The sequence below is a fragment of the Equus caballus genome, chromosome 7, assembly GCF_041296265.1.
Source record: "Equus caballus isolate H_3958 breed thoroughbred chromosome 7, TB-T2T, whole genome shotgun sequence".
Taxonomy (NCBI): domain Eukaryota; kingdom Metazoa; phylum Chordata; class Mammalia; order Perissodactyla; family Equidae; genus Equus; species Equus caballus.
Genome location: NC_091690.1, coordinates 77,310,842 through 77,321,211, shown reverse-complemented (window position 1 = coordinate 77,321,211; position 10,370 = coordinate 77,310,842). Strand labels below are relative to the sequence as shown.

At 38.5% G+C, this 10,370-nt stretch overlaps 1 pseudogene; it reads left to right on the top strand.

The window, feature by feature from the left end:
* Positions 1–8,831: 8,831 nt before the first annotated feature.
* LOC100146283 (serine/arginine-rich splicing factor 3 pseudogene) lies at positions 8,832–9,422 on the top strand (annotated as a pseudogene).
* The last annotated feature ends 948 nt before the right edge of the window (positions 9,423–10,370 follow it).

Here is a 10,370-nt window from a genome sequence, read left to right as displayed (position 1 = left end):
GGAAAAAAGCCACCTTTGGGAGCAATGGAGCTTCTCAGCTGGCCAGGCGGGAGCCACCCTAAGGTACGAGCCCTCCCTGCAGGTGTGAGGTCTGGAGCAGGGGCAATACTGCTATAACCATCCTTCGGACTCAGCCCAAATGAGATGGGGGTCTTACTGTTTGGCTTTGCTGGCTATTAACTGCAGTGAGGACAGCCCCAGAAAAGCTATCCACCGAAAACTGAAAAGATCCTCATCTTAAAGGGCCCACGCACAAACTCACTCATTGCAGCAACCTAAAATCACCAGAGAGAAGGTTGACTGTCCTTTGATGAAAGAAGACTCACCTGGTGGGCTCTGGGGGCACCTTGGTGAGAGGAGGGTCCTCTCCAGAGACTGAGACATTGGTGGGGGTCATTGTTCTGAGCTGGTCCAGGTGTGCTGATAAGACACTGGTGGGGGCCATTGAGGTGCATCCCTTGGGCTGTTAGCCCAGGGGTCTGCCACACCCACTAGAGCACAGATTTAATCCAGTTCAGCCAAGGCAGGCAACCTGCCCTAGGGACTGGTCCCACCTAACAGCAAGCCCTCAGGCTACTTTTCAGGCTGCATTGACTGAGTGCCTTGATCCTCTACAGGCAGGCAAAGGTATCAGTCTCTGTGGGGCAGGGCCTGTGTGAGGACCAGGTGAACTGTGAGGGGCATTGGGGCAAAGGTGGGGACCTCTGCAGTGTGGTATTGGGGTACGCTTCAGGGGGTTGAGAAGTGTGCACAGACTAGGACTGTGCTGACAGTGTATGTGGTCCAGTGGGGGGTGAGGCTTATCAGTGGCAGAAGACTTGTGCTTCACAAATAGCCATAAAAAGGATCAACCCCATCTTCCAAAGCCTGAAACAATTGTGTGCCCCCATGCCAAGGGCTAGCCCCACTCAACTGCACTCCTAAGAGAATGGAAACAGCCTTGTTGGCCTCAGGCCTATCACAACTGTATGCCCCTGAGCCTAGCAACCAGCTACACTGGGTACCAACCCAATTAAGAGGACAATTGCAATAAGAGTGTGCTGATAGACTTTTTAGCCAACAGTGTTGAGGACCCCCAAACCGGATTTACAAACAGCTGGCCAGGGAAGGAAAGATCAGACTCCCTGGGTACCTGCAGTGGGAGCAACCCTGCCACAGTAGAAGAACACAAGTAGCCCACAAAGGCATCACTTCTGGTTCTTATGGTCTGGTGACAAGAGGCAAGCACACTGCTGGGCCACATAAGCCATCTCATATATAAGGCCACTTCTCCAAGATCAGGAGACATAGCTGACTCACCTAGTACAAAGAAAATAGCACAGAGAAAGAGGCATAATGAGGAAGCAAAGGAATACTTTCCAAGCAAGGGAACAGTACAAAACCCCAGAAAAAGAACTAAGTGAAACAGAAACTAGCGACCTCCTTGACAAAGAATTCAAACAAAATATAATGAGGATGCTCACAGATATGTGGAGAAGAATGGATGAACACAGTGAGCACATCAGCAAAGAACTGGAAGATATATAAAAAAAAATCAGAAATGAAGAATACAATACTTGAAATGAGAAATTCACTAGAAGGACTCAATAGCAGAGTAGAGGAAGCAGAAGAACGGATCAGCAAGCTAGACAAAAGATTAGAGGAAATCACCAAAGCAGAACAGAAAAGAGCAAAAAGAGTTAGACAGAATGAGAACAGTTTAAGGGAACTCTGGGACAATATCAAGTGTGCTAATATTCGGATTATAGGGGTCCCAGAAGGAGAAGAGAAAGACAAAGGGGGGGGGGAATTTATTTGTCGAAATAATAGAGGAAAATTTTCCTCACCTGAGGAAGGAAACAGACATCCAAGTTCAGGAAACACAGAGAGCTCCAAACAAGAGAAGCCCAAAGAGACCACACCAAGACATATTATAATCAAAATGTCTAAAATTAAACACAAAGAGAGAATCCTAAAAGCAGCAAGAGAAAGGCCACAAGTGACATATACAGGGAAACCCATCAGGCTCTCAGCGGACTTCTCAGTCGAGACCCTACAGGTGAGAAGAGAATAGCACGACATATTTGAAGTGCTAAAAGGAAAAAACATACAACCAAGAATACTCTATCCATCAAGGCTGTCATTCAGAATGGAAGGAGAGATAAAGAGCTTCCCAGACAAGCAAAAATTAAAGGAGTTTGTCACCAAGAAACCAGTTCTACAAGAAATGCTGAAGGGACTTATTTAAGTGGGAAAGCAATGACCACAAATAGAGATAAAAGAAAAAAAATTATCAAAAAACCCCAAAGTAACAACAAGAAAAAACAGGCAATAAAATCACTTGTAAGGTAAAATTATAGTAAAGGCAGCAGATCAACTACCTGTGCAGATAATATGAAGGTTAAAAGACAAATGTACTAAAATTACCTAGTTCACTGATAAGAGGGTAATGGATAGGCACACACTAAACAAAAGGCTATATATGATGTGAAAAACATAATGTGGGAGGAGGGGAGTGAAAAAGTAGAGCTTTTAGAAAGAGGTCAAGCTAAAGAGTCTATCTACTCAATATAGACTGTTATATGCATAGTATATTAAATAGGATCCTCATGGTAATCACAAACCAGAAACCTATAACAAGCAGGAAAAAAAGTAAGACAAAAGAAATCAAACATATTGCTAAAGATAGCCATCAAACCACAAGTGAAGAGAGCAAAAGAAAAAGAAAGGAACTGAGAAGAATTATTAAAACACCCAAAAAAAAGAAAAAGTGACAAAATGGCAATAAATACATATTTATCAACAGCTACTTTAAATGTCAACGGACTAAATACTCCAATCAAATGCCATAGGGTGGCCAACTGGATAAAAAAACAAGATCCATGTATATGCTGCGTACAAGAGACACACTTCAGACCTACAGACACTCACAAATTGAAAGTGAAAGGATGGAAAAAGATATTCCATGCAAATGGCAAAGAAAAGAAAGTGGGGGTAGCAATACTTATATCAGACAAAATAGACTTTAAAGCAAAAACTGTAATGAGAGACAAAGACGGGCACTACATAATGATAAAGGGAACAATCCAACAAGAAAATATAACACTTGTAAATATCTACACATCCAACATAGGTGCACCTAAATATATAAAGCAATTATTAACAGACATAAGAGGAGAAATAGACAGTAACACAATAATAGTAGGGGACTTTAACACTCCACTTACACCAATGGATAGATCATCCAAACAGAAGATCAATAAGGAAACACTCGCCTTAAAGGACACATTAGACCAGGTGGACTTAGTAGATATATACAGAACATTCCATCCAAAAACCACAGAATACACATTATTTTCAAATGCCCATGGAACATTCTCCAGGATTGATCACATATTAGGCCACAAAACAAGTCTCAATAAATTTACGAAGATTGAAATAATACCATGCATCTTTTCTGACCACACAGGTATGAAACTGGAAATCAACTATAGAAAGAAAACCAGAAAAGCCACAAAAATGTGGAGATTGAATAAAATGCTACTGAACAATGATTGGGTCAATGAAGAAATCAAGGAAGAAATAAAAAAATTCCTGGAGACAAATGAAAATAAAACACGGCATGCCAAAATCTGTCGGAGACAGCAAAAGCAGTTCTACGAGGGAAGTTTATAGCAATTCAGGCCTACCTCAACAAAGAAGAAAAATCCCAAATAGACAATCTAAAAGCACACCTAAAGGTACTAGAAGAAGAAAAACAAACAAAGCCCCAAATCAGCAGAAGTAAGGAAATAATAAAAATCAGAGCAGAAATAAAGAAAATAGAGACTAAAAAAACAATAGAAAAAATTAATGAAACCAAGAGCTGGTTCTTCCAAAAGATAAACAAAATTGACAAACCCTTAGTTAGACTCACCAAGATAAAAAGAAAGAAGGCTCAAATAAATAAAATCAGAAATGAAAGAGGAGAGATTACAATGGACACCTCAGAAATACAAAAGATAAGAAGAGAATACTATGAAAAGCAATATGCCAACAAATTCAATAATCTAGAAGAAATGGATAAATTCTTAGAAACATACAACCTTCGAAAACTGGACCAAGAAGATGTAGAAAATTTGAATAGATCGATCACCAGCAAGGAGATCAAAACAGCAATCAAAAGCCTCCCAAAAAATAAAAGTCCAGGACCAGATGGCTTCCCTGGTGAATTCTATCAAACATTCAAGGAAGACTTAACACCTATCCTTCTCAAACTCTTCCAAAACATTGAAGAGGAGGGGAGGCTTCCTAACTCCTTCTACAATGCAAACATTATCCTGATACCAAAACCAGACAAGGACAACAAAAAAGGAAAATTACAGGCCAATATCACTGATGAACATCAATGCAAAAATCCTCAACAAAATACTAGCAAATCAAATACAACAATACATTAAAAAGATCACACATCATGATCAAGTGGGTTTGATTCCAGGGATGCAGGGATGGTTCAACATCCACAAATCTATCAACGTGATACACCACATTAACAAAAATGAAGAATAAAAATCACATCATCATCTCAATAGATTCAGAGAAAGCATTCGACAAGATACAGCATCTATTTATGATAAAAACTCTAAATAAAGTGGGTATAGAAGGAAAATACCTCAACATAATAAAGGCCATATATGACAAACCCACAGCAGATATCATTCTCAATCGAGAAAAACTGAAAGCTATCCCTCTAAGAACAGGAACCAGACAAGGATGCCCACTGTCACTTCTCTTATTTAACATAGTATTGGAAGTCCTAGCCACAGCAATCAGTCAAGAAAAAGAAATAAAAGGGATCCACATTGGAAAAGAAGAAGTGAAAATCTCACTCTTTGCAGATGACATGATTTTATATCTAGAAAACCCTAAAGAATCCACTAAAAAACTTTTGGAAATAATAAAGGAATACAGTCAAGTTGCGGGATACAAAATCAATGTACAAAAATTGGTTGCGTTTCTATACGCTAACAACGAAGTAGCAGAAAGAGAAATTAAGAATACAATCCCATTTATAATTGCAACGAAAAGAATAAAATACCTAGGAATAAACTTAACGAAAGAGGTGAAAGATCTGTACAAAAACTATAAAACATGGTTGAAAGAAATCGAAGAAGACACAAAGAAATGGAAAGATATTCCGTGCTCTTGGATTGGAAGAATTAACATTGTTACAACGTCCATACTTCCTAAAGCAATCTATAAATTCAACGCAATCCCTATCAAAGTTCCAAGAACATTTTTTACAGAAATAGAACAAGGAATCCTAAAATTTATATGGAACAACAAAAGACCCCGAATAGCCAAAGGATTCCTGAGGAAAAAGAACAAAGCTGGGAGTATCACACTCCTTGATTTCAAATTATACTACAAAGCCATAGTAACCAAAACAGCATGGTACTGGCACAAAAACAGACACACAGATCAATGGAACAAAATTGAGAGCCCAGAAGTAAACCCACACGTTTATGGACAGCTAATATTGGACAAGGGAGCCAAGAGCATACCATGGAGAAAGGAGAGTCTCTTCAATAAATGATGTTGGGAAAACCGGACAGCCACATGCAAAAGAATGAAAGTAGACCATTCCCTTACACCATGCACAAAAATCAACTCAAAATGGATTAAAGACTTGAATGTAAGACCAGAAACCATGAGATTCTAGAAGAAAACATAGACAGTACACTCTATGACATTGGTCTGAGCAGCATATTTTCAGTCCCATGTCTGACCGGACAAGGGAAACAAAAGAAAAAATGAACAAATGGGACTACATCCAACTAAAAATCTTCTGCACAGCAAAGGAAACCATCAATAAAACGAAAAGACAACCTAACAATTGGGAGAAGATATTTGCAAACCACATATCAGATAAGGGGTTAATATCCAAAATATACAAAGAACTCATACAGCTCAACAACAAAAAAACCAACAATCCAACTAGAAAATGGGCAAAAGATCTGAACAGAGATTTCTCCAAAGAAGATATACAGATGGCCAACAGGCACATGAAAAGATGCTCAACATCATTAGCTATCAGAGAAATGCAAATCAAAACTACAATCAGATATCACCTCACTCTTGTCAGAATGGCTATAATTAACATGACAGGAAACAATAAATGTTGGAGAGGGTGTGGAGAGAAGGGAACCCTTGTTCACTGCTGGTGGCAGTGCAAACTGGTGCAGCCACTATGGAAAGCAGTATGGAGTATCCTCAGTAAATTAAGGATATATCTATCATATGATCCAGCTATCCCACTGCTGGGTATTTATCCAAAGAACTTGAAAACACAAAGGCATAAAGATACTTGCACCCCTGTGTTCATTGCGGCATTATACACAATAGCCAAGACTTGGAAGCAACCTAGGTGCCCATCCAGGGAAGAATGGATAAAGAAGATGTGGTATTTATACACGATGGACTACTACTCAGCCATAAGAAATGACGAAATCTGGCCATTTGTGACAACATGGATGGACCTTGAGGGTATTATGCTGAGTGAAATAAGTCAGAGGGAGAAAGTCAAATACCATATGATCTCACTCATAAGTAGAAGATAAAAATGACCAAAAAAACCCACAAACACATAGCATTGGAGATTGGACTGTTGGTTACCTTTGCGGAAGGAGGGAAGGGGGGCAAAAGGGGTTATTAGGGTCACATGTGAGGGGATGCACTATAATTAGTGTTGGGGTGGTGAACATGATGTAATGTATACAGAATTTGAAATATGATGTACATCTGAAAAAAATAAAAATTAAAAAATAGAAAAAAAGAAGAAAATCTTAAAATATTTTGCCCAAACAAAAAAAAATAGTAAATAAATAAATAAGATGCTAATTAAAAAAAAACCACAATGAGATATCACCTCACACATTTTATTATGGCCATAACAAAAAAAAACAAAAAACAAAACAGAAAAAAACCATTTTGAAGATGTGGAGAAATTGGAATCCTTACATGCTCTTCATGGGAATGTAAAATGGCACAGCCTTTATATAAAAGATTATGGAGTTCCTCAAAAAATTGACAATAAGATTACCACATAATTCAGCAATACCACCTCTGTGTGTATATCGAAAAGAAGTGAAAACAGTATCTGGAAGAGATATTTGCACATACAGGCTTATTACTGCATTATTCACAATAGCCAAGAAGTAGAGGCAACCTAAATGTCCATAGACAGTTGAAGAGAGAAACAATATACATTATGTACATACAATGGAATGTTATTCAGCTTAAAAAGAGAAAGAAATCCCATCATGTACTACAACATGGATGAAGCTTGACAACACTATGCTGTATAAAATAAGCCAGTCACAAAAGGACACACCACGTGATTCCACTGATATGACGTATCTAAAGTAGCCAAACTTAGAAACAAAAGCCGAATGGAGGTGCAAGGTGATGAGAGGAAGGAGAAATCGAGATTGTTGTTCAACAGGTATAGTTTCAGCTTTGTATGATGAAAAAGTTCTAGAGATCTGCTGTACAAAACCATGAATTCACTTAACCCTACTGAATTGCACTGTTATAAATGGCTAACATGGTAAATTTTATGTGGTGTGTTTTCACCAAAATTTTACTTTTTTTTTTTTGCTTTTTTTATTGAGTTTATGATAGTTTACAATATTGTGAAATTTTAGTTGTAAATTATTGTTTGTCAGTCCTGTTGTAGGTGCACCCCTTCACCCTTTTTGCCCACCCCCATCCCCCTTTCCCCTGGTAGCCACTAATCTGTTCTCTTTGTCTACATGTTTAAATTCCTCATATGAGTGGAGTCATACAGAAATTGTCCTTCTCTATCTGACTTATTTCACTTAACATAATTCTCTAAAGGTCCATCCATGTTGTTGTGAATGGGATGATTTTATTCTTTTTTATGGCTGAGTAATATTCCATTGTGTATATATACACCGTATCTTCTTTATACAATCATCAGTTGATGGGCAGTTAGGTTGCTTCCACATCTTGGCTATTGTAAATAGTGCTGCAATGAACATAGGGTTGCATGAGACTTTAGGCATTGCTAATCTTAAGTTCTTTGGATAGATACCCAGTAGTGGGATGGCTGGGTCATATGGTATTTCCATTTTAATTTTTTGAGAAATCTCCATACTGTCTTCCATAGTGGCTGCACCGGTTTGCACTCCCACCAGCAGTGTATGAGGGATACTTTTTTTCCACAACCTCTCCAACACTTGTTACTTGAATCTACAGATTCAATGCAATCCCAATCAGAATCCCAGTGATCAGATTACTATTTGAACAGTCTCCTTTGGCCACTTTGCAATTTAATAGAGGAGACACAGTCACATGTCTTATTTCCAATTTACAGTCCAGAGGCTGAAATCTCATTACTCTCTACTATTACCACAATCTCATTGTCTAATGACATCATGGTTTATTTTCTAGCTTCTCTTAAATAAGATGATACTGAGAAAATGAAGAAATTTTGGTAATGATGAGAAAAACATAGCACATATCCAGAGGGAAGTAATAACTGTCTTGCAAAGTGGAAATTGCAGTCACTATTTGAAAACAAGACAAAATGCCTTCCAGACACAGATTATCTCTCTCTGATCCATTCATTTATTGTAACAATTTACTGTTTCCTATTATATTTTTGTTCATGGGAATTTGGGTTAATGAAGAGACTAGTCCTTCACAGGGGTGAGGCGGTGAAAAATTCATAGAGACTGTGTGGTGCATGTCAGTGATTTTGAGATTCGAAGACATTTAATGTCCCACTCCTCACCTTCCCTTATCATGACCAAAACAGTACTCTTAAAAAGGTATCCTCCCATTTCGGGATGCCGGGTTAGCAAACGCATCTGCAGGATCCGGGCAAGAGGGGAGCAGGAAGACCCATACGAGGGTGTGTGGATTTGAGCCTCAGCATTTCTAACCCATGATCTAGACGTGCATCATGATTCCTGTCCATTGGACTGTAAGGTTTATACAGGTAATCTTGGAAACAATGGTAACAAGACTGAATTGGAACGAGCTTTTGTTTGTTACGGACAACTCCGAAGTGTGTGGGTTGCTAGAAACCCTCCTGCCTTTGCTTTTGTTGAATTTTAGGATCCCCTAGACGAGGCTGATGCTGTCTGAGAGCTGGATTAGAGAGCAATATGTGGCTGCCGAGTAAGAGTGGTACTGTGGAATGATGAAAAAAGTCAAAATCGTAGCCCACCTCCCTCTTGGAGTCACCACCCTCAAGACAGTGGAGGAGTCCTCCACCTAGACGCAGATCCCCAAGACAGAGAAGCCTCTCCCGTAGCCGGAACAGGTCCCTTTAGAGAGAGAGGAGGAGAGAGAGATCACCGTCCCAGAAGAGAAATCACAAGCCGTCGTTATCCTTCTCTAGGTCTCATAGCTGACCTAGGTCAAACTGGAAATAGAAAACCAGTTTGGAAGAGGAGGGGTGTTCAGGAAATAACTTCATTTCGAAAGAGTATGTACAGAACATTCAAGTTTTGTTTGAGATTTCATGAGCTTGGTGCATCTTTAGGATGTTTTAGCTGTTCACATTTTTTGTCTCTTTGAATAGTGACGCATAAAGACGTAATTCTTTATGGTTTGCAATCGATCATAAAAGGCATATAATACCGATTGTTACTTTACATTGTTCCCTAAAGAAAAATTGAATTTGCTTTGAACTTTATTTAATCTTTCATAGACTGATAATAATCATCTAACTTCTGCCCAGCTAAAGTGTGATGTTTAATATGACCGAAACAAAACCTGCAAAGTTGAACTAAGACTATCTTTTGCCATAGCTGGGATATGGTATGTAGCTGTAGTTGGAAAAACAGTCTTTAAAAGCTGCTGTAAACACAAGCCAGCAGGTAAAAATTAAAGCTGCACAATTAAACCAAATTAGAGTTTATTTTGTTTTCTTTTGAAAGAATGCAACTAGTCTTCACACTGGGCAGAGGTTGTCTAGTTGGTGTAGAATCTAAGAAGTTTCAAGAAAGTTAGTTTACCTTTGCTTTAGCTCAAAAGTTTCTGATCTGAATGCTGTATATGAATACATAGCTCTTTGTAACATTCTTTATTTGGAAATTTGAGACTATTCAAGATACAAATGTCCTTCCGGTTTAAGGGTGCATTGTAGAGCTGAACTTTGAGTTACTGTGCAAGATTCTTTTTCATGCTGTCATTTGTAATATGTTTTGTGAGAATCATTGGTGTTAAAGTTTTGGTTAGAAATTATTGTTTAACCTGAAAGCCTGTTTTTCCTTGAAAAACTAAAATCCATGAGCTTGGTACCCAGTCCAGGTAGAACATTCCTATTGGAAGCTATACTTATAAATTTTCTTGTAAAGTGCTTTTGAACTGATAAAATA